The sequence below is a fragment of the Aotus nancymaae genome, unplaced genomic scaffold (genome assembly GCF_030222135.1).
Source record: "Aotus nancymaae isolate 86718 unplaced genomic scaffold, 86718_ANA_hifiasm-v0.15.2.pri h1tg000001l, whole genome shotgun sequence".
NCBI lineage: Eukaryota > Metazoa > Chordata > Mammalia > Primates > Aotidae > Aotus > Aotus nancymaae.
In genome coordinates, this window is record NW_026988412.1 from 260,309 (window position 1) to 286,834 (window position 26,526).

At 37.1% G+C, this 26,526-nt stretch overlaps 1 non-coding gene across 1 annotated transcript; it reads left to right on the plus strand.

The window, feature by feature from the left end:
- The first annotated feature begins 17,912 nt into the window (after nucleotides 1-17,912).
- On the plus strand, nucleotides 17,913-18,017 carry LOC135276515 (small nucleolar RNA U13). Its single transcript, XR_010344061.1, has one exon. It is a non-coding gene; the product is annotated as a small nucleolar RNA U13 (small nucleolar RNA).
- The last annotated feature ends 8,509 nt before the right edge of the window (nucleotides 18,018-26,526 follow it).

Below are 26,526 nucleotides of genomic sequence, written 5' to 3' on the forward strand. Positions count from 1 at the left end.
CCCTCTCCATGTACTCTTCTATATTGAAAATGATCACACTGGAAGTACTCTTTTATATAGAATATAATCAAACAGGAAGTACCCTTTTATACAAAATATACTCCCTTTCATAGTAGTCTTTTATATTGAAAATAACAACACTGGGAGTACTCTTTTATAAAAAATATACTCCCTCTCAAAGTACTCTTTTTTATTGAATATAAACACACAGGAAGAACTCTTTTATAAAAAATATACTGCCTCTCAAATACTCTTTTATATTGAATATAATCACACTGGAAGTACTCTTTTATAAAAAATATACTCCCTCTCAAAGTACTCTTTTATATTGGATATCATCACACAGGAAGTACTCTTTTATAAAAAATATACTCCCACTCCAAGTACTCTTTTACATTGAATATAATCACACTGGAAATACTCTTTTATAAAAAATATACTCCCTCTCCAAGTACTCTTTTATATTGAATATAATCACACTGGAAGTACTCTTTTATATTGAATATAACCACACAGGAAGTACTCTTTTATAAAAAATATACTCCCTCTCAAAGTACTCTTTTAATTTGAATATAATCACACAGGAAGAACTCTTTTATAAAAAATATACACCTTTTCCAAGTACTCTTTTATATTGAATATAATCACACTGGAAGTACTCTTTTATATTGAATATAATCACACAGGAAGTACTTTTTCATAAAAAATATACTCCCTCTCAAAGTACTCTTTTATATTGAATATAGTCACACAGGAAATACTCTTTTATAAAAAAATATACTCCCTGTCAAAGTACTCCTTTATATTGAATATAATCACACAGGAAGAACTCTTTTATAAAAATTATATGAGCTCTACTCTCTCTAAAGAGTTATGGCTGCGGAGAGATCCAAGATGGCTGATGATTAGCAGCTCGGGCACGTACCTCCCAGTGAAAGCGCAAAGAATGAGAGGACGCCACACTTTCAGAGGAATATTAGTTGCTCACGGACCAGGAGATTCCCAGTGGAGGAGTTCCACGGGTCACCAGGGCGACTCTTGTGGCCGGCGTGGCAGTTTTGCTGGTGCCTTAGCACGCCAGTTCTTGGTGCAGAGTCTGGAGATTCCTGGGCAGAAAAGCACCATCAATCTTAACACCGCTGTTTTGGCCGGCTCAGTGGATTGCTCAGATTTCGGTGCAGGGAATTAACAAGTTGGACGTCAGAGACCCAGTTAGAAAGTTGGTGATTATAAAGACGACAGATGGACAAATATATAATGAAGGGAAGAAACCAGCATAAAAAGGCAGAGAATACTCAAAATCAGAATGCCTCTCCCTCTACAGGGGATTGCAATTCCTCATCAGTAACAGAACAAGGCTTAATAGATTACACGTGTGTTCCAATAACAGAAGCAGGTTTCAAAATGTGGGTGATAAGAAACTTCTGTGAATTAAAAGAACTTGTTCTAACCCAATGCAAAGAAACTAAGAACCTTGAAAAAAGGTTTGACGAAATGTTAACGAGAATGGACAATTTAGAGAAGAATATAAGTGAATTGATGGAGCTGAAAAACACAACACGAGAACTTCGCGAACCATGCACAAGTTTAAACAGTCAAATTGGTCAAGCAGAAGGAAGGATATCAGAAGTCAAGGACCAGCTCAGTGAAATGAAACGAGAAGACAAGAATGCAGAAAAAAGGATGAAAAGGAATGAGCAAAGTCTCCAGGAAATATGGGACTATGTGAAAAGACCTAATTTACGTTTGATAGGTGTACCTGAATGTGATGAAGAGAATGAATCCAAGTTGGAAAATACTCTTCAGGATATCATTCAGGAAAATTTTCCCAACCTGGCAAGGCAGGGTAATATTCAACTCCAGGTAATACAGAGAACACCACAAAGATATTCTTCAAGAAGACCAACCCCAAGGCACATAATTGCCAGATTTATTAGGGTTGAAATGAAGGAGAAATTACTAAGGGCAGCCAGAGAGAAAGGTCAGGTTACCGATAAAGGGAAACCTATCAGACTTACAGCAGATCTCTCAGCAGAAACCCTACAAGCCAGAAAAGAGTGGGGACCAATATTTAACATCCTTAAAGAAAAGAACTTTCAACCCAGAATTTCCTATCCAGCCAAACTAAGCTTTATGAGCGAAGGAAAAATTAAATCTTTTGTGAACAAACAAGTACTTAGAGAGTTCACCACCACCAGGCCTGCTTTACAAAAGCTTCTGAAAGAAGCACTATACATATAAAGGAACAACCAGTATCAGCCTTTCCAAAAGTATATCAAAAAGCAAAGAACTTTAACACAATAAAAAATTTACATCAACTAATGGGCAAAACAGCCAGCTAGCATCAAATGCCGGTATTAAACTTATATATATTTTAATTGGATAAAAAGCCAAAATCCATCGGTATGCTGCATCCGGGCCCATCTTACATGTAACAATACACAAAGACTCAGAGAGAAGGAGGAAGATTTACTAATCAAACCGAGAGTAAAAATAAACTAATAAACAAAAAGCAGGAGATGCAATTCTCGCCTCTGATAAAGTAGACTTTAAAGCAACAAAGATCAAAAGAGGCGAGGAATGACATTACATAATGGCAAAAGGATCAATGCAACAAGAAGAGCTAACGATTCTATAGATCAACGAGATAGAAAATTAACAAGGATATTCAGAAATTGAACTCAGACACGGAACAAGTAAACTTAATAAACATTTATAGAACTCTCCACTTCAAATACACAAAACATACATTACCACCTCACACCTATTCCAAAGGTGACTATATAATTGGAAGTAAATCACTCCTCAGTAATCACATAGCATTTCATAGGTTTAAATTAAATATTTAATTTAAACCTATGAGGCCGAGGTGGGTGGATCAACGAAGACCAGCCTCTGGCCATCACGGAGAAACCCCATCATAAAAAAAAAAAAAAAAAAAAAAAAAAAAATTAGACTGGAATACAATAGAACAGAACGGAACAGAATAAAACAGGACTGAACTAATGAATGTATGAGACATTTTTCGGGCTGAAAGGAGAAAAAATAAACCCACAGTGACACAAAGCTACGCTTCCGGCCCGGGTGGGGTGGCGGACGCCTGCCCGAGAGGTCGCGGCGGTTGGTTCAGAAGTCAGGAGTTCGAGACCGGCCTGAAGTCAGGAGTTCGAGACCGGCCTGGTCAACATAGTGAAACCCCTGCCTCCACTGAGAATACAAAAGAGTTAGCAGCCCATGGTGGCACGTGCCTGTAGTGTAGTCCCAGCTGCTGACTCACCCGGGAGGCTGAGGTAGGAGAATCGCTTGAACCCAGGGGAACGATGTGGCACCGAGCCTGGGCGACAGAGCAAGACTGCTTTTCAAAAATATTAGAATGAGGCTGGATGGTGTGGCTGAGGCCTGTAATCCTAGCACTTTGGGAGGCCGAGGTGGGTGGGTCACCTGAGGTCGGGAGTTCAAGACCAGCCTCTGGCCATCACGGAGAAACCCCATCTTAAAAAATATATCTATAAATAAATTAGAATGGAATACAATAGAACAGAACGGAAAAGAATAAAACAGGACTGAACTATTGAATGTATGAGTGATATTTCCGGAAGAAAGAAAAAAAAGAAACCCACCGTGACACAAAGCTACACTTCCAGGCCGGGAGGGGTGGCTCAGGCCTGTAATCCTAGCACTTTGGGAGGCCGAGGTGGGTGGATCAATGAAGACCAGCCTCTGGCCATCACGGAGAAACCCCATCATAAGGGGGTGACACAAAGGTCCGCTTCCGGCGGACCGAGAGGTCGCGGCAAGTCGTTCAGAAGTCAGGAGTTCGAGACCGGCCTGGTCAACATAGTGAAACCCCTGCCTCCACTGAGAATACAAAAAGGTAGTGGCCCGTGATGGCTTGTGCCTGTAGTGTAGTCCCTGCTGCTGAATCACCCAGGAGGCTGAGGTAGGAGAATCGGTTGGACCCAGGGGAGGGAGGTTGCAGCGAGCCTGGGCGACAGAGCAAGATTGTTTCTCAAAAACAGTAGAATGAGGCCGGACGGGTTGGCTCAGGCCTGCAATCCTAGGACATTGGGAGTTCGAGGTGGGTGGGTCACCTGAGGTAGGGAGTTCAAGACCAGCCTCTGGCCATCATGGAGAAACCCTAACTTAAAAAAAAGAAAAAAATAATAATTAGAAGGGAATACAATATAACAGAACGGAACAGAATAAAACAGGACTGAACTAATGAATGTCTCAGTGATTTTTCTGGAAGAAAGGAAAAAAAAGAAACCCACAGTGACAAAAAGATATGCTTCCGGGCGGGGTGGGGTGGCTCACGCCCGCCCGAGAGGTCAAGGCGGGTCATTCAGAAGTCACAAGTTCGAGACCGGCCTGGAATCAGAAGTTGGAGACCGGCATGGTCAACATAGTGAAACCCCTGCCTCCACTGAGAATACAAAAAATTTTGCGGCCCGCGGTGGTGCGTGCCTGTACTGTAGTCTCAGCTGCTGACTCACCTGGCAGACTGTGGTGGGAGAATCACTTGAACCCAGGGGACGGAGGTGGCACCGAGCCTGGGTGACAGAGCAAGACTGCTTCTCAAATACCTTAGGATGAGGCCTAATGGGGTGGCTCAGGCCTGTAATCCTAGGACATTGGGAGTTGGAGGTGGGTGGATCACCTGAGGCCGGGAGTTCAAGACCAGCTGCTGGCCAACACGGAGAAACCCCATCTTAAAAAAAAAAAAAATTAGAATGGAATACAATGGAACAGGATGGAACAGAATAAAACAGGACTGAACTGATGAATGTGAGTGATATTTCGGGAAGAAAGGAAAAAAAAGAAATCCACAGTGACACAAAGCTCCACTTCCAGGCCGGGAGGGGTGGCTCAGGCCTGTAATCCTAGCACTTTGGGAGGCCGAGGTGGGTGGATCAACGAAGACCAGCCTCTGGCCATCACGGAGAAACCCCATCATAAAAAAAAAAAAAAAAAAAAAAAAAAAATTAGACTGGAATACAATAGAACAGAACGGAACAGAATAAAACAGGACTGAACTAATGAATGTATGAGACATTTTTCGGGCTGAAAGGAAAAAAAATAAACCCACAGTGACACAAAGCTACGCTTCCGGCCCAGTTGGGGTGGCGGACGCCTGCCCGAGTGGTCGCGGCGGTTGGTTCAGAAGTCAGGAGTTCGAGACCGGCCTGAAGTCAGGAGTTCGAGACCGGCCTGGTCAACATAGTGAAACCCCTGCCTCCACTGAGAATACAAAAGAGTTAGGGGCCCATGGTGGCGCGTGCCTGTAGTGTAGTCCCAGCTGCTGACTCACCCGGGAGGCTGAGGTAGGAGAATCGCTTGAACCCAGGGGAACGATGTGGCACCGAGCCTGGGCGACAGAGCAAGACTGCTTTTCAAAAATATTAGAATGAGGCTGGATGGTGTGGCTGAGGCCTGTAATCCTAGCACTTTGGGAGGCTGAGGTGGGTGGATCACCTGAGGTCGGGAGTTCAAGACCAGCCTCTGGCCATCACGGAGAAACTTCATCTTAAAAAAAAAAAAAAAAAAAAATTAGAATGGAATACAATAGAACAGAACGGAACAGAATAAAACAGGACTGAACTAATGAATGTATGAGTGATTTTTCGGGCAGAACGGAAAAAAAAGAAACCCACAATGACACAACGCTACGCTTCCGGACCGGGCCGGGTGGCTCACGCCTGCCCGAGGTGTCGCGGCCGGTCGTTCAGAAGTCAGTAGTTCGAGACCGGCCTGAAGTCAGGAATTCCAGACCGGCCTGGTCAACATAGTGAAATCCCTACCTCCACTGAAAATACAAAAAAGTTAGCGACCCGTGATTTCGCGTGCCTGTAGTGTAGTCTGAGCTGCTGACTCACCCGGGAGGCTGAGGTGGGAGAATCGCTTGAACCCAGGGGACGGAGGTGGCACCGAGCTTGGGCGACAGAGCAAGACTGCTTCTCAAAAACTTTAGAATGAGGCCGGATGGGGTGGCTCAGGCCTGTAATACTAGCTCTTTGGGAGTCCGAGGTGGGTGGATCACCTGAGGTCGGGAGTTCAAGACCACCCTCTGGCCATCACGGAGAAACTTCATCTTAAAAAAAAATAAAATAAATAGACCAATAACAAGATATGAAGTCGAGGCAGCAATTAAGAGCCTACCACCCAAAAAAAGCCCAGGTCCAGATGGGTTCACAGCCGAATTCTACCAGACATACAAAGAGGAACTGATACCATTCATACTGAAACTATTCCAAATAATCCAAAAAGAGGGAATCCTTCCCAAATCATTTTATGAGACCAACATCATCCTAATACCAAAACCTGGCAGAGACTCAACAAGAAAAGAAAACTACAGGCCAATATCCATGATGAACATAGATGCAAAAATCTTCAATAAAATAATGGCAAGCCGATTACAACAGCACATCAAAAAGCTTATCCACCATGATCAAGTAGGATTCATCCTGGGGATGCAAGGCTGGTTCAATATACGCAAGTCTATAAATGTAATTCACCACATAAACAGAACCAAAGACAAAAACCACATGATTATCTCAATTGATGCAGAGAAGGCCTTCGACAAAATTCAACAGCCCTTTATGCTAAAAACCCTCAATAAACTAGGTATCGATGGAACGTATCTCAAAATAATAAAAGCTATTTACGACAAACCGACAGCCAATATCATACTGAACGGGCAAAAACTGGAAGCATTCCCTTTGAAATCTGGCACTAGACAAGGATGCCCTCTCTCACCACTCCTATTCAATATAGTACTGGAAGTTCTAGCCAGAGCAATCAGGCAAGAAAAAGAAATAAAGGGTATTCAATTAGGAAAGGAGGAAGTCAAATTGTCTCTATTTGCAGATGACATGATTGTATATCTAGAAGACCCCCTCATCTCAGCCCAAAAGCTCCTGAAACTGATAAGCAACTTCAGCAAAGTCTCAGGATACAAAATCAATGTGCAAAAATCGCAAGCGTTCCTATACACCAATAACAGACTTAAAGAGAGCCAAATCAAGAACGAACTGCCATTCACAATTGCTACAAAGAGAATAAAATACCTAGGAATACAACTAACAAGGAATGTAAAGGACCTCTTCAAGGAGAACTACAAATCACTGCTCAACGAAATAAGAGAGGACACAAACAGATGGAGAAACATTCCATGTTCATGGTTAGGAAGAATTAATATCGTGAAAATGGCCATACTGCCCAAAGTAATATACAGATTCAATGCTATCCCCATCAAGCTACCAATGACCTTCTTCACAGAACTGGAAAAAACCACCTTAAACTTCATATGGAACCAAAAGAGAGCCCGCATAGCCAAGTCAATTCTAAGCAAAAAGAACAAAGCAGGAGGCATCACACTACCAGACATCAAACTCTACTACAAGGCTACAGTAATCAAAACAGCATGGTACTGGTACCAAAACAGAGATATAGACCAATGGAACAGAACAGAGGCGTCGGAGGCAACACAACATATCTACAACCACCTGATCTTTGACAAACCTGATAAAAACAAGCAATGGGGAAAGGATTCCCTGTTCAATAAGAGGTGTTGGGAAAACTGGCTAGCCATATGCAGAAAGCAGAAACTGGACCCCTTCCTGACACCTTACACTAAAATTGACTCCAGATGGATTAAAGACTTAAACATGAGACCTAACACCATAAAAACACTAGAAGGAAACCTAGGCAAAACCATTCAGGACATAGGCGTAGGCAAGGACTTCATGACCAAAACACCAAAAGCATTGGCAACAAAAGCCAAAATAGACAAATGGGACCTAATCAAACTCCACAGCTTCTGCACAGCAAAAGAAACAGTCAATAGAGTGAATCGGCAACCAACAGAATGGGAAAAAATTTTTGCAGCCTACCCATCTGACAAAGGGCTGATATCCAGAATTTACAACGAGCTAAAAAAGATTTACAAGAAAAAAACAAACAAGTCCATTCAAAAGTGGGCGAAGGACATGAACAGATACTTTACAAAAGAAGACATACATGAGGCCAACAAGCATATGAAAAAATGCTCATCATCACTGGCCATTAGAGAAATGCAAATCAAAACTACATTGAGATACCATCTCACGCCAGTTAGAATGGCGATCATTAAAAAATCTGGAGACAACAGATGCTGGAGAGGATGTGGAGAAATAGGAACACTTTTACACTGTTGGTGGGAGTGTAAATTAGTTCAACCATTGTGGAAAACAGTGTGGCGATTCCTCAAGGACCTAGAAATAGAAATTCCATTTGACCCAGCAATCCCATTACTGGGCATATATCCAAAGGATTATAAATCGTTCTACTATAAGGACACATGCACACGAATGTTCATTGCAGCACAGTTTACAATAGCAAAGACCTGGAACCAACCCAAATGCCCATCGATGATAGACTGGACAGGAAAAATGTGGCACATATACACCATGGAATATTATGCAGCCATTAAAAACGAGGAGTTCGCGTCCTTTGTAGGGACATGGATGAACCTGGAAACCATCATTCTCAGCAAATTGACACAAGAACACAAAATCAAACACCACATGTTCTCACTCATAGGCGGGTGTTGAACAAGGAGAACACATGGACACAGGGAGGGGAGCACTATACATGGGGGTCTGTTGTGGGGGAGTGGGGGGGACAGCGGGGGGGTGGGGAATTGGGGAGGGATAGCATGGGGAGAAATGCCAGATATGGGTGAAGGGGAGGAAGGCAGCAAATCACACTGCCACATATGCACCTAAGCAACAACCTTGCATGTTTTTCACATGTACCCCAAAACCTAAAATGCAATAAAAAAAAAATATATATATATATATATAAAATACATAAATAAATAAATAAATAGATATACAAAAAAAATAATAATAATAAAATAAAATAAAATAAATAAAATTAGAATGGATTACAATAGAACAGAACGGAACAGAATAAAACAAGACTGAACTAATGAATGTATTACTGATTTTTTTTGGGCAGAAACGAAAAAAAAGAAACCCACAGTGACACAAGGCTGCGCTTCCGGCCCGGGCGGGGTGTCTGACGCCTGCCTGAGAGGTCGTGGCGGGTCGTTCAGAAGTCCGGTGTTCGAGACCAGCCTGAAGTCAGGAGTTCGAGAACGGCCTGGTCAACATAGTGAAACCGCTTCCTCCACTGAGAATACAAAAGAGTTAGCGGCCCATGTTGGTGCATACCTGTAGTGTAGTCCCAGCCGCTGACTCACCCGGGAGGCTGAGGTAGGAGAATCGCTTGAACCCAGGGGAAGGAGGTGGTCCCCAGCCTGGGCGACAGAGCAAGACTCCCTCTCAAAAACATTAGAATGAGGCCGGACGGTGTGGCTCAGGCCTGTAATCCTAGCACTTTGGGATGCCAAGGTGGGTGGATCACATGAGGTCGGGAGTTCAAGACCAGCCTCTGGCCATCAGGGAGAAACCCCATCTTAAAAAAAAAAAAAAAAAAAATTAGAATGGAATACAATAGAACAGAACCGAATGGAATAAAACAGGACTGAACTAATGAATGTATGTGATTTTTCGGGCAGAAAGGAAAAAAAAGAAACCCACAGAGACACAAAGCTACACTTCCGGGCCGGGCGGGGTGGCTCACGCCTGCCTGAGAGGTCGCGGTGGGTCGATCAGAAGTCAAGAGTTCGAGACAGGCCTGAAGTCAGGAATTTGAGACCAGTCTGGCCAACATAGTGAAACATCTGCCTCCACTGAGATTACAAAAAAGTTAGTGGCACGTAGTGGTGGGTGCCTGTAGTGTAGTCCCAGCTGCTGACTCACCTGGAAGGCTGAGGTAGGAGAATCGCTTAAACCCAAGGGACGGAGGTGGCACCGAGCCTGGGCGACAGAGCAAGACTGCTTATCAAAAGCATTAGAATGAGGCCAGACGGGATGGCTCAGGCCTGTAGTCCTAGCACTTTGGGAGGCGGAGGTGGGTGGATCACCTGAGGTCGGAGTTCAAGACCAGCCTCTGGCCATCACGGAGAAACCCCATCTTAAAAAAAAAAAAAAAAAAATTAGAATGGAACACAATAGAACAGAACGGAACAGAATAAAACAGGACTGAACTAATGAATGTATGACTGATTTTTTGGGCAGAAAGGAAAAAAAAGAAACCCACAGTGACACAAGGCTAGGCTTCCGGTCCGGGCGGGGTGGCTCACGCCTGCCGGAGGTGTCGTGGCCGGTCGTTCAGAAGTCAGTAGTTCGAGACCGGCCTGAAGTCAGGAATTCCAGACCGGCCTGGTCAACATAGTGAAATCCCTACCTCCACTGAAAATACAAAAAAGTTAGCGACCCGTGATGTCGCATGCCTGTAGTGTAGTCTGAGCTGCTGACTCACCCGGGAGGCTGAGGTGGGAGAATCGCTTGAACCCAGGAGACAGGGGTTGCACAGAGCAAGACTGCTTCTCAAAAACATTAGAATGAGGCCGGATGGGGTGGCTCAGGCCTGTGATCCTAGCACTTTGGGAGTCCGAGGTGGGTGGATCACCTGAGGTCGGGAGTTCAACACGAGCCTCTGGCCATCACCGAGAAACCCCATCTTAAAAAAAATAAAATAATAAAAAAAAAGAAATTACAATGGATTACAATAGAACAGAACGGAACAGAATAAAACAGGAATGAATTAATGAATATATGAGTGATTTCTGGGGCAGGAAGGAAAAAAAAGAAACCCACAGTGACACAAGACTACTCTTCAGGGCCGGGCGGGGTGTCTCCCGCCTACCCGAGAGGTCGCAGTGGGTCATTCAGAAGTCAGGAGTTCGAGACCGCGTGGTCAACGTAGTGAAACCCCTGCCTCCACTGAGAATCCAAAAGCGTTAGCGGCCTGTGGTGGCGCGTGCCTGTAGTGTAGTCCCAGCTGCTGACTCACCCGAGAGGCTGAGGTAGGAGAATCGCTTGAACCCAGGGGACGGTGGTAGCACCAAGCCTGGGCGACAGAGCAAGACAGCTTCTCAAAAACATTAGAATGAGGTCGGACTGGGTGGCTCAGGCCTGTAATTCTAGCATTTTGGGAGGCCGAGGTGCATGGACCACCTGAGGTTGGGAGTTCAAGACCAGCCTCTGGACCTCACGGAGAAACCACATCTTAAAAAAAAAATTCCATCACAATATATTATGACGTCATAATGTATATGCATTATAACATCAAAATATATTATGAGATCATAATTGCATGTAATATGAAAACTTTCTCTGGCATAATTTGTGTAATATATACTTTAATGTCATAATAGTAAGTATATTGACATCACAATATATTATGACATCATAAATAGTATGCACTATTGCATCACAATGTATTATGACGTCATAATGCATATGCATTATGACATAACAATATATTATGAGAGCATAATTGCATGTATTATGATAAATTTCTCATACCTAATTTGTATAATATATACTATAATATCATAATGGTATGTATTATGACATCACAATATATTATGGCATCATAATTAGCATGCACTATTGCACCACAATGCATTATGACGCCATAATGTATATGCATTATGACACCACAATATATTATGAGAGCATCATCTGCATGTATTATGATAAATTTCTCTTACATAATTTGTATAATATATACTATATCATAATAGTATGTATTATGACATCACAATATATTAAGACATCATAATTAGTATGCACTATTGCATCACAATGTAATATGACAACATAATTTATATGCATTATAACATCACAATATATTATGAGAGCATAATTTGCATGTATTATAAATTTCTCTTACATAATTTGTATAATATATACTACAATATCATAATAGGATGTATTACGACATCACAATATATTATGACATCATAATTAGTACGCACTGTTGCATCACAATGTATTATAACGTCATAATGTTTATGCATTATAATATAACAATATATTATGAGAGCATAATTGGCATGTAATATGATAAATTTCTCTTACATAATTTGTATAATATATACTATAATGTTAATCGTATGTATTATGACATCACAATATATTATGACATCATAATTAGTATGCACTATTAGATCACAATGTATTATGACATCATAATGTTTATGCATTATAACATCACAATACATTATGAGAGCATAATTTGCATGTAATATGATAAATTTCTCTTACATAATTTGTACAATATATAGTATATTGATAATAGTATGTATTATGACATCACAATATATTATGAGCGCATAATTTGCATGTATTATGATCAATTTCTCTTACCTAATTTGTGTAACATATACTGGAGTATCATGAGCATGTATTATGACATCACAATATATGATGACATCAAAATTAGGATGCACTGTGACAGCACAATGTGTTATGATGTCATAATGCATACGCATTATGACATGACAATATACTATGAGAGCATAATTTGCATGTATTATGACCAATATCTCTTACCTAATCTTTGTAACATATACCACAGTATCATTAGCATGTATTATGACATCACAATATATGATGACATAATAATACGCATGCACTATGAAATCACAATGTGTTATGATGTCATAATACATACGCATTATGACATCAAAAAATACTATGAGAGCACAATTTGCATGTATTATGATCAATTCCTCTTACCTAATTTGTGTAACATATAATGGAGTATCATGAGCATGTATTATGACATCACAATATATGATGACATCATAATAAGCAGGCACTATGAAATCACAATGTGTTATGATGTCATAATGCATACGCATTACGATATCACAGTATACTATGAGAGCATAATTTCCATGCATTATGATCAATTTCTCTTACCTAATTTGTGTAAGATATACTGGAGTATCATGAGCATGTAATATGAAATCACAATATATGATGACATCATAATTAGTATGCACTATGACGTCACAACTTATTATGACAACATAATGTATACGCATTATGACATCACAGTATATTATGAGAGCATAATTTGCATTTATTTTGATCAATTTCTCTAACCCCAATTTGTGTAATATATACTGGAGTATCATGAGCATGTAGTAAGACGCCACAATAAATGATGACATCATAATTAGTATGCACTATGACATCATAATGTATCATGATGTCATAATGTATACGCATTATGACATCACAATATATTATGAGAGCATAATTTGCATGTATTATGATCAATTTCTCTTTCCCCAATCTGTGTGATATATACTGGAGTATCATGAGCATGTATTATGACGTGACAATACATCATGACATCATAATTAGTATGCACGAGGACATCACAATGTATTATGATGTCATAATGTATATGCATTATGACACCACAATATATTATGAGAGCATAATTTGCATGTATTATGATGAATTTCTCTTACACCAATTTGTGTAATACATACTGGAGTATCATGAGCATGTATTATGACGTCACAATACATGACGACATCATTATTAGTATGCACTATGATGTAACAATGTATCACGACGTCATAATGTATAGGCATTATGACATCACAATATATTATGAGACCATAATTTGCATGTATTATGATCAATTTCTCTTACCTAATTTGTGTAACATATACTGGAGTATCGTGAGCATGTATTATGATGTCACAATATATGATGACATCATAATTAGTATGCACAATGACGTCACAATGTATTATGATGTCATAATGTATACACATTATGTCATCACAATATATTATGAGAGCATAATTTGCATGTATTATGATAAATTTCTCTTACCCCAATTTGTGTAATACATACTGGAGTATCATGAGCATGGATTATGACATCACAATACATGATGACATCATAATTAGTATGCACTATGATGTCACAATGTATTATGAGGCCATAATGTATACGCATTATGACATCACAGTATATTATGAGAGCATAATTTGCATGTTTCATGATCAATTTCTCTAACCCCAATTTGTGTAATACATACTGGAGTATCATGAGCATGTATTATGATGTCACAATACATCATGACATAATTAGTATGCACTATGACGTCACAATGTATTATGAGGCCATAATGTATACGCATTATGACATCACAATATATTATGAGAGCATAATTTGCATGTTTGATGATCAATTTCTCTTAACCCAATTTGTGTAATACATTCTGGAGTATCATGAGCATGTATTATGATGTCACAATACATGATGACATCATAATTAGTATGCATTATGATGTCAAAATGTATATGCATTATGACATCACAATATATTATGAGAGCATAATTTACATGTATTATGATCAATTTCTCTTACCCCGATTTGTGTAATATATACTGGAGTATCATGAGCATGTATTATGTCGTGACAATACATGATGACATCATAATTAGTATGCACTATGACATCACAACATATCATGACGTCCTATAGCATACACATTATGACATCACAATATATAATTAGAGCATAATTTGCATGTATTATGATCAGTTTCTCTTACCCCAATTTGTGTAATACATACTGGAGTATTGTGAGCATGTATTATGACGTCACAATACATCATGACATCATAATTTGTATGCATTATGACATCACAATGTATTATGAGGCCATAATGTATACACATTATGACATCACAATATATTATGAGAGCATAATTTGCATGTTTCATGATCAATTTCTCTTTCCCCAATTTGTGTAATACATACTGGAGAATCATGAGCATGTATTATGATGTCACAATGCATGATGACATCATAATTAGCATGCACTAGGACGTCACAATGTATTATGATGTCATAATGTATACGCATTATGAAATCACATTATATTATGAGAGCATAATTTGCATGTATTATGATCAATTTCTCTTACCCCACATTGTGTAATATATACTGGACTATCATGAGCATGTATTATGATGTGACAATACATGATGACATCATAATTAGTATGCACTATGACGTCCCAGTATATTATGACGTCATAATGTATACGCATTTTGATATCACAATATATTATGAGAGCATAATTTGCATGTATTATGATCAATTTCTCTTACCCCAATTTGTGTAATACATACAGGAGTATCATGAGCATGTATTATGACATCACGATACATGGTGACATAATAATTAGTATGCACTATGATGTCACAATGTATCATGACGTCATAATGTATAGGCATTATGACATCACAATATATTATAAGAGCATAATTTGCATGTATTATGATAAATTTCTCTTACCCTAATTTGTGTAATATATAGTGGAGTATCATGAACATGTATTATTACATCACAGTATATGATGACATAATAATTAGTATGCACTATGACATCACAATATATTATGATGACATAATGTATATGCATTATGACATCACAATATATTATGAGAGCATAATTTGCATGTATTATGATCAATTTCTCTTACACCAATTTGTATAGTACATACTGGAGTATCACGAGCATGTATTATGACATCACAATACATCATGACATCATAATTAGTATGCATTATGACATCACAATGTATTATGAGGCCATAATATATACGCATTATGACATCACAATATATTATGAGAGCATAATTTGCATGTTTCATGATCAATTTCTCTTACCCCAATTTGTGTAATACATACTGGAGTATCATGAGCATGTATTATGACGTCACAATACATCATGACATCATAATTAGTATGCACTATGACAACACAATGTATTATGAGGCCATAATGTATACAAATTATGACATCACAACATATTATGAGAGCATAATTTGCATGTATTATGATCAAATTCTCTTACCCCAATTCGTGGTAATATATACAGGAGTATCATGAGCATGTATTATGACGTCACAATACATGATGACATCATAATCAGTATGCAGTATGACATCACAATGTATCATGACGTCACAATGTATGCCCATTATGACATCACAGTATCTTATGAGAGCATAATTTGCATGTATTATGATCAATTTCTCTTTCCCCAATTTTTGTAATATATAGTGGAGTATCATGAGCATGTATTATGATGTCACAGTATATGATGACACCATAATTAGTATGCACTATGACCTCACAATGTATTATGACGTCATAATGTATACGCATTATGACATCACAATATATCATGAGAGCATAATTTGCATGTTTCATGATCAATTTCTCTTTCCCCAATTTGTGTAATACATACTGGAGTATCATGAGCATGTATTATGACATCACAATACATGATGACATCATGATTAGTATGCACTATGATGTCACAATGTATTATGACATCATATTGTATACACATTATGACATCACAATATCTTATGAGAGCATAATTTGTATGTATCATGATCAATTTCTCTTAACCCAATTTGTGTAATACATACTGGAGTATCATGAGCATGTATTATGACGTCACAATACATCATGACACCATAATTAGTATGCACTATGACATCACAATGTATTATGAGGCCATAATGTATACGCATTATGACATCACAGTATATTATGAGAGCATAATTTGCATGTTTCATGATCAATTTCTCTTACCCCAATTTGTGTAATACATACTGGAGTATCACGAGCATGTATTATGATGTCACAATACATGATGAAATCATAATTAGTATGCACTATGATGTCACAATGTATTATGACATCATAATGTATATGCATTATGACATCACAATATATTATGAGAGCGTAATTTGCATGTATTGTGATCAATTTCTCTTATCCCAATTTGTGTAATATATACTGGAGTATCATGAGCATGTATTATGACGTGACAATACATCATGACATCATAATTAGTATGGACTATGACGTCACAATGTATTATGAGGCCATAATGTATACGCATTATGACATCACAATATATTATGAGAGCATAATTTGCATGTTTCATGATCAATTTCTCTTACCCCAATTTGTGTAATACATACTGGAGTATCATGAGCATGTATTATGATGTCACAATACACGATGACATCATAATTAGTATGCACTAGGATGTCACAATGTATCATTCTAGGAACTGCTAAATTTTAAAAATTTTCCCTCTTCCCTCTTGATTCCCAGTGTCATATCCTTCTCTTTCCACTTTCCTAGAAACGTGGAGATTGGGTAAGGTAAAATATACACTGACAATATTATTATAATTACATATCTCCACTTCTTGAGATAAAATATTAGATGTAAATATATAAAGCAAGCTTCATATTTATAAAATATTTCTGATGAAATAAATATTTTGAAATACTGTACAAATTAGAAAACCAATATATTAGCAGTCTATAAAATATAGTAAATGCAGGTATCAATTGGAAACAAGCAACACATATTTTCTAAACATTTTTCCTTTGAATACCTTTAAAGTTCCAAGCATCATGTGTTTCATAATATTGAAAAGGATTATAGACCATATCAAATAATTCTGCAAATCTAAAGGGGAGTTACACATTATCCCCTCGAGTAAATAAATGTTCGTCTTATTCTCCCGTGTATGGTTTCCTATAACATTCTACGTGATTTCCTGACATCTCACAGGTGTTTTTAAACATAGTTTAAAGTTTCTTGTACACCAAGGTTTTCAGTAATTATGTTTGCCTCAAACACTGAATTGCATTTGTGAGAAATATACAAAAAGGATGAAAACTAACAAAGAAGATTTTAAAAACATAAAGCTATCAGATCTAACTCTACCTCAGGAATTTTCATCTTTATTGCTAAGTATTGTGTAAATGCCTTAAACTGAGTTTAACTTAATAAGAAAAATAGTTTCATCCTATCAAGAATAAAAATAATTCCACCCCAATGATAGTTGATTCATTTAAATAAGAATAATTTTCACTACAAACTTAGAGAAAATAAAGTTTCATGTAAGGGTAAATGTTTCAAGTTCAGGCTAATATTAAAACTAAACGATCCTTTTGTAGTTCTTGAGCATGGTGATTGGGTGTTCACATGCTTGTGTGAAATGTGCCACCCTCAGAACCTTGCTCCGACATCGGCACATTACCCATCTGACCTGAACTTGGCAAAATTAGAAAAATTAAAAAATTAAAAAATAAAAGAACTAACCAAGAGGCTTTACCCAACAAGACAAATGAAAGCACACAATGATAGTCATATTTCAGTGACAATCTCCGTATAAAATGATTTTGGTATTATTTTACCGATGATTCCTGGATTTTGTGTATCACCTTTGACGTACATAAATGTTTTAGAATGATACAAAATCATAAAGATTACCTATTCTCTACCTGTTGCTAAAGTAGAGAATTGTTATAATAGGGAATGAAATGTTTATCATTATTTGATAGAAGATTGTAGAGCTTTCAAAATCTCATAAACAACCAAAGAAAAATCATTCGCATTGAAGTTTACCACATGCAACTCTTGCTGAGGTAAAGGTAGGTGTAGATAGATGATGAAAAGCTAATGAGATAGATAGATAGACAGATGATACCAACACGGGTAGTTTAGTAGGCAGTTAAAAAGCCAGGTAGAGAGACAGATGGTTGAATACACACGTATCTAAGAGAAGAAGCAGCTGAAGTAATACACTCTGAGAATGTTTTAGAAACACATATACTCCCAAATACATAAGTAAGTCTGTAACGAACAAAAAGAAACAACTCAATGGTGGTGAAATGTCAATACTGAAAAGTGGAAATATTACAATGAGTGTGTACGGGCTGAAATTGGCTGCAAATCTCAAGAGGAATTACACAATATCATTTACAGTGACCTCGAGATTTTAGTTCTTCTAAAGATAACTATTCTCCAATAATTATTCTATAGGAATGTGTGGGATATTTATTTCCCCTGGATGTGTCATTTCTTTTTCTCCAGACTATCAATACTTTCCGCAATCAAAGAACACTTTCTTATTAGTGAAATGATAGGTGTGATATTTTCTGATAAAATATCTATGTCTATAAAATGGCTAGAAAGTAATGCCCACCTTTCCTTTGGGACCGTTAATAGATTTTCTGTAGCTTGCACGTAATCTCCAGGTTTCCTGAAATACTGATTGGAGTAATGGGTTTTTTATTGATGTGTCAGTTTTCCACAAGACAAATAAGAGGTCTCAGGAACCAAACTGAATGCGCTGTGGAAGCTACTAATGAGAGGGTCCTTATGACAAGGAGATAAAGTTAGAGGGGTCTGGAGGTCTTCCAAATCATACTACTAAATCATCGACTTTTGCAATCAGTTGGCATCTTCAAAACCATACCCTGGGAGGTTCCCTGGTTGCTCCCTTTTCCACTTTCAAGCTAAGTCCAACAATTCACATGCCTACTTTTCTCTTCCTCATCCTGCCTTTACTCATAATTTCGCATGTCTAGCCTGAGATTCCTGTTCTCCTCGTCCCCTCTTAAACAAAGGTAATTTATCTTCTCAAATATGTTATTTCAACTTATAATTTCTTAACCAGAATTCAATGGCTGTCTAACAAGACCATATGCCACTCTTGATAGAGATATTTTGGCCCTGAGCCAATAATTCCTCAACCTGGAGTTGATAAAAACATTCCAGGCATTTGGTCCTCCTATTTTCTGTCCCACAAGGGAACAGAAAGCAGTAAAACACATTGTTATTTAGAGATATTTCTCTGTACTGACTTGTGAAATGATGTTTTTACTCTTTTCTCCATATTTATTATCTGTCTAGACACTAAGAATATAGATATCTTTTATTCCCAGAAGTTGTCTGCTGAATATCAACTGAAGATTGTGTGTTTGTGTGTGTGTGTGTGTTTGTGTGAGATGTGGCTGTGGGTGTGTGGTATACATGTGGATGCACTTATATACATGCATACATGCACACATATATGTGTGTGTGGAGAGAGTTAAGGAGCAACAGGGTAAATTATTCTTGTAATTGCAAATCCTAACACTTGATCCTGAGCTCAGCCTCTAGTCACTACTAAATTGCAGATCACATTAATAACATTGCTTTTCAACGCTTCCTTCTTAATCTCTCTTAATATCCCAGGAATAGACTTGTTAAATATTAAAAGGTTAAATTTCTCTACTGGGGGCAAGACAGAAGCCAGAGGAGAGAAATTCTGAGCATAATAGTAAAGTCAAAGTTAATGATTCTCTGATTTCACAAAGGTTAAAACCCATATTCTCCATGTAACAATGCCTTAAAATGCTCTCCAGTCCTCATCAATCCTGACTCACTACCCACTCCCCCCACCCACAAATGAAATATAAACTGATTAATATCAGGAGCTAATAATGGAGAAGTCTCTTTATATTAAAAAATTGGGAAATTACTTAGTCTACCAACTTATAAATATGTCCTATTGGTGGTGAGTAGATTAATGTCACAATGTATTAATAGAATATTTCATTTCAGTGTTGATCTTGCTTTCTTGCTTTGTGAAAGGTTCATTTCTAACCCAATTTTGTTCACACATTTTGTCTCTTTCCTAGAATAAATGTTAGCATTTCTGCCTTATTGGTTTGCTAAAAGTGCTAGCTCTGCAATCACCAGTGTCCTAAGACTAATGCTTTACTGGACTTCAGGAACCATTTTATATAGTTATCACCATGTGCTGCTGTTTAAAAAAAGAAAAAGCCATGCCAACATTTGCATAGCATGCAGAGACCCAAAGAACCCTATGTGGTGCTTCTTATTCTGGTTTGGGCTATGTAACAGCTTCTGATGGATGAAAACCAAGCTAGTAATTTTGCTTTACCAAATATCTCTCAATGAAAATGATCATTCTATTTGCTTAGAGGAAAAGAAAGGAGGTCCAGGGGATTTTTTTTCAATGATATCTGTCTATTCACTTAATCTCTTACAAAATAAGCTTGCAAAAATCTGAGAGCTAATTGTTCCCACTCCCAGTATACACGTTTTATTTAAATACATCAATAAGCCACTCACCTGGGAAAAAACGATGTGACTTTAATACACAAACATATATATGTCTATATGATCTTTGCCCATGTGAATATGATCTTATTTTAAAAAACAGAAACAAGTGAATATTCAACTTTATACATTTAAACTTTCACTCAACCAAACATGAACACTTTTATATTTCTCATTGGAATCTCTATTACAATATAGTTTTTCTGATAAGGTTACATTAAAATATATTAAACTAGTTTGTTATTTTCAGACACGCATGCTATTTCTAATTCTCATAATCAAAACAAAACTTAGTGAATATTGTTTCATATAAAGGCATTAGTAGTGCCTAAGAAGGGAAAATTTTGCATATGGGATACTTTATATTTTTTGGCACAATCACTAATCCTCGTTTTATTATGTTTGATAAATAATTGTCTTTTTAAAGGAGAAATGTAAAATGATTGATGTCTTTATTTGAATTATTCTAAGTATGAAATGAAATACGTTTTAGCATGATTAATTGCTATTTTTTTTAGCCTTTCAAACTGTGTGTGCTCATTAACTTTTCCAAGTTTCAACTGGAGCATTCATTGTTTTTATACAACTTTAAAACTGGTTTACAGCTGTTAGATATGTGACAAACAGTGTCCCTCATTTTCTTTTGCATTTTATGTTTATGCTTCATTTTGTATCACATTCAAAATGTGACATTTTGATTTCTACCAACTAGTTTCTGTTTCTATTATATTTTTATTTGTATCCAATTTTGAAATTGTCCATGAACAGGTACATGCATGTTCTAATTTATATTTTGTGTAGTTTAATTTAGCTTTTGTTTCTTTTCTTTTTGATGTTTGCTCATTTAATGTCTGAAATTTACATTAGTGTAGGATGTAAGGTAGGCATCAAAATGTGAATAATCTACATCCTCTGGGAAGCTGTTCTGTTTTTTAAGTTTTTTTTCTAGTTTTCTGAAGTTAGAAGACCTCTGTTAATTCCTATTAATCAATATATGTTTACTTGACTTTTTTCAACCAATCAATGTGCTTACTTCCTTTATAAGACTCCTTTTAATTAAATATTTACATTATTTTTACATTAATTTGGTATACATCATCTTTATACTCATAGAGATTTTTGGCATTGTCAAAACTTTTATATACCTCAGTAAAATTTATATGAGTATTAGAATTTTCCCGTTTTTTTTTCAAAGTTACCTATATTTTTTATTCCAGAATGGAATTTGAAACACATGATCTTTTTCCTGTTTTACTATATATAATTAAAATGCACACCAGCTGTCTTAATATACATATATTTAGTGAAATAATTACTGTAGTGAAGCAGATTAACATATTCACCTCACATAGTTACTTTTGTGTGTCTGCAATAAGAGCATGTAAACTCTACACTCTCAGCAAATTTCTAGTATAAAATTATTAACTATAGTCCTTATGCCATATACTGGATCTCTATATGTATTCATCTTACATAACTGTACTTTTGAACCCTTTGACCTACATCTCCAGATTTCTTCTCCCTTCCTGCTCCTGTAACCACGGTTGTACTCTGTTTCTATGTATTCCCTTTTTTAAAGATTACTGAATATAAAAGGAGCATGATCTGGGTACAGTGGCTCACGCCTGTAATCCCAGCATTTTGGGAGGCTGAGGTGCGTGAATCACCTGAGGCTGAGAGTTCAAGACCAGCCTGACCAACATGGAGAAACCCCGTCTCTACTAAAAATACAAAATTAGCTGGGCGTGGTGGCACATGCCTGTAATCCCAGCTACTTGGGAGACTGAGGCAGGAGAACTGCCTGAACCCAGGAGGTGAAGGTTGCAGTGAGCCAAGATTGTGCCATTGCACTCCAGACTGGGCAACAAAAGCAAAAATTCCATCTAAAAAAAAAAAGAAAGAAAGAAAAAAAGGAGCATGCAGTATTTTTCTTTGCCTGGCATATTTCTCTTAGCATAGTACCCTCCAGGTTCATCTATATTGTTGCAAATGGCAGGATATCTTTTTTTAAAAGACTAAATAATATTCCTGTGTGTTATACATACATTTATACCACATATTAAGTATATAAATATATATACATACATTATATGTATATGTACACACTTATATGTATATATACATATATATACATGTGCCACAATTTCTTTATTCATTTATCCATCAACAGACACTGAAGATTTTTTCAAATCTTGGCTATTGTGAATAATGCTGAAATGAACATAGGTGCTCAGATATCTTCATGTGGTGCAGATATTTTTTAGGGTGTATTTCTTATTTGCAATTATTGTCATTATGTAAAATCATTTAAACATGTTATCTATCCACATTTTCCTGTAATAAACCTGACGTGATCACATTTTAAAATATAATTTTTTTTTGAGATGGAGTCTCACTCTTGTCACCCAGGCTGAAGGGCAGTAGCATCATATCAGCTCCCTGCAACCTCCACGTCCTGTGTTCCCAAGTAGCTGGGTTTACAGGCACCTGCCACCATGCCCAGCTAATTTTTTTTTTGTATTTTTAGTAGAGACGGGGTTTCACCGTATTGGCCAGGCTGGTCTAGAACTCTTGACCTCAGGTGAATTTTGACTTGTAGTTTTGGAGAGTACTTGTGCAGATTAGCTACCTGGGTATATTGCGTGATGCTGAGGTTTGAGGTGTCATTGATCCCATCACTTAGGTAGTGAGCACAGTACCTGACAGTTACTCTTTCAACCTTTGCCTCCCCCCTCCCTGCTTCCCTTCTCTAGTAGTCACGGTGCCTACTGTTGCCATCTTTATCTCCAAGAGAACTCAAGATTTAGCTCCTACCTACAAGTGACAACACGTTGTGTGTGGTTTTCTGTTCCTGTGTTACTTTGCTTAGGATAATGACCTCCTGCTGCATCCAGGTTGCTAGAAAGGACAATATTTTATTCTTTTTTTATGATGGTGAAGTGGTTATCCAATCCACTGTTGATGGACATCTAGGTTGATTCCGGATCTTTGCTATTGTGAATAGTGCTGCAATGAATGTGCAAATACATGTGTCTTTCGGTAGAATGATTTATTTTCTTTTGGATATATACACAATAATGGCATTTATTTATTTTTTTGGATATATACACAATAATGGCATTGCTGGGTCGAATGGTAGTTGTACTTTTTTTGAGAAATCTCCAAACTGCTTTCCACAGTGGCTGACCTTATTTGCATTCCGACCAACAGTGAATAAGCATTCACTTTACTCTGTAGCCTTGCCTTGTTGTTTTTTCACTTTTATTAATCGTCATTCTGACTGGTGTGAGATGGTATCTCACTGTGATTTTGATTTGCATTTCTCTGATGATTAGTGATATGGAACATTTTTCACGTTTGTTGACTGCTTACATGTTTTCTTTGGAGAAGTGTGTCTTCATGTCTGTTGCCCGCATTTTAGAGGAGTTATTCGTTTTTTACTTGTTGAATTAAGTTTCCTTCTTTCTTTCTTTCTTTTTTTTTTTTGGCAGAGTCTAGCATTTTTGCCCAGGCTGGTGTGCAGTGGTGCGATCTTGCCTCACCACAACCTTTGCCTCCTGGGTTCAAGTGATCCTGCTGCCTCAGCCTCCTGAGTAGCTGGAACTACAGGCATAGGCCACCATGCCTGGCTAATTTTTGTATTTTTAGTAGAGATGGGGTTTCACTATGTTGCTCAGGTTTGTCTTGAACTCCTGACCTCATGATCCACCTGCCTCAGTCTCCCAAAGTGCTGGAATTACAGGTATGAGCCACCTCACCCGGCTGAATTAAGTTTCTTATAGATTCTGTATATTAGAATTTTGTTGGATGCAGAATTTACAATTTTTTTTCCTCATTCTGTAGGTTGCCTGTTTACTGATAATTTCTTCTGCTGTGTAGAAGTTCTTTAATTTAATTAGATCCCTCTTGTCAATCTGTATTTGTGTTGCAATTGTTTTTAAGGACTTATTCTGAAACTTTACTGAAATCTTTTATAAGTTCCAGGAGACTTTTGTTAGAGTCTTCACAGTTTTCTAAATATAGAGTCATATCATCCGTGAACAAGGATAGTTTAACATCTTCTTTACCTATTTGAATGCCTTTTATTTCTTTCTCTTGCCTGATTGCTCTAGTTAGGACTTCCATATTCTAAAAAATACATGATGAAATTTAAATTAATATTTCATTAAGAGTTCTGCCTCTATATTGATGAATTGGCCTAGGCTATAGATTTTACATTACATTTTATTTTTCAGATTTTATGGCAATTAAGAATATAATATAGGGAGAGTTGTTCTTATGTAACATTAATCAAATGTTTCCTTAATAGTTGAAATAGTTTTCTTTTAAATTAGCTTATATTTTCACCTTTAATTATAAACTATTCCTGAAAATATTTTAATTTCATTTTTCTCATTCTATCTTTGGACTCTCTCTTTATCTTTGATCTCTAATATAGGTTTATATTTTATATAAAATAGTCTACTGTTTTCAGCATTTTAGTCATAATATTACACATAAATTAACTTATAATGAATAATATTTATGGTCTGCACAATGTCTGTAAGGCCCTGTTGGGTTCTGAAGGTAACATCTCCACACCTAGTAGTCCTGTTCCCGTATAGAAGATGATGAGGAAGGCAGTCTACTCTGCATGGGGCTCAGAGCAGAGAGAGGCTGCTTTCTTTATTATACTAGGTAGAGATGTGTACATTTTACTGGTCATTTCAGACAAACAGATATTTATTTTCAAATTAATGATATAGTTCATCTCTTTTATTCTTATTAATGTTATTATCATTTTTTATTGTTTTCTTTTGTCCTACTATCAAGTTCATTAATTAACTTTTCCACATTATTGAATTAAATACTCAGGCTATTTTCTATTCTGTTTTATATAGAAATACAAAATTTGATGATGTTAATATTTCTAGGTGTTTGCAAAGTGTGCTATGTGCTATATAATTTGAAATACAGTATTCTTATTAATATTTTTTAAATACTCATTTTTCAAATACCTAAAATATACAGGGCTTAAAACCTAGATGATGGGTTGATGGGTGCGGCAAACCACCATGGCACAGATATACTTATGTAACAAACCTGTATGTTTTGCACATGTATCCCAGAACTTAAAGTATAATATAAATAAATAAATAAATAAATAAATAAAATAAACAAAAATAGTTATGTTTTCTTTCACCTGAGTTTTTCAAGAATATGTTTTGGTGTTTGGTAAATAAATACCAAATACCAAAACACTTCCTTGTGTGCATTTGTGTGTATGTGTGTGTATGTGTATGTGTGTTTTCCTAAGTTTATCTATAGATTTAATATAATCCCAGATAAAAATAAGAACAGTTCCTATGTTAATACAAATTAGCTGATTTTACAATTTCCCAGGGTAACTTCTAAACTGCTGTTAGTTCAGGTCATTTGAGAAGAGACACAAATGCAGTTTTAACAAAACCAAATATTGCATGTACTCACTTACAAGTGGGAGCTAAATGATGAGAACACATGGACACATAGAGGGGAACAACGCATACTGGGCCATTCAGAGGGTAGAAGGAGAGAAAGGATCAGAAAAAATAACTCACGCATACTAGGCTTAATACTTGGGTGATGAAATAATCTGTACAACAAGTCCCCATGACATAAGTTTAC